This window comes from Salvelinus fontinalis, chromosome 22 (genome assembly GCF_029448725.1).
Source record: "Salvelinus fontinalis isolate EN_2023a chromosome 22, ASM2944872v1, whole genome shotgun sequence".
Lineage (NCBI taxonomy): Eukaryota > Metazoa > Chordata > Actinopteri > Salmoniformes > Salmonidae > Salvelinus > Salvelinus fontinalis.
The window spans coordinates 25,007,049-25,007,288 of NC_074686.1; positions in this window are offsets into that span (position 1 = coordinate 25,007,049).

A 240-nucleotide genomic window follows, 5' to 3' on the forward strand; every position below is an offset into this window, starting at 1 on the left:
TCATTAGAATGTTTCATGCTCATTCTCTGTAGAGAAAAAGTCTGACTGCATATTGTAAAGAACTATCGCTGTAGCAAAAAGACCATCTCGCTTCAGTACCCTTTGAACACTGCCAACAGAGTGCAGTAGCTATATTACCAGTCATCATCATCAATGCATGGATGGTATTAAAGGGAAAAGCTGCCATCTAGTGTCCAAACAAATATGGCCATATCCCCATAACAACAATGGACAATGAAG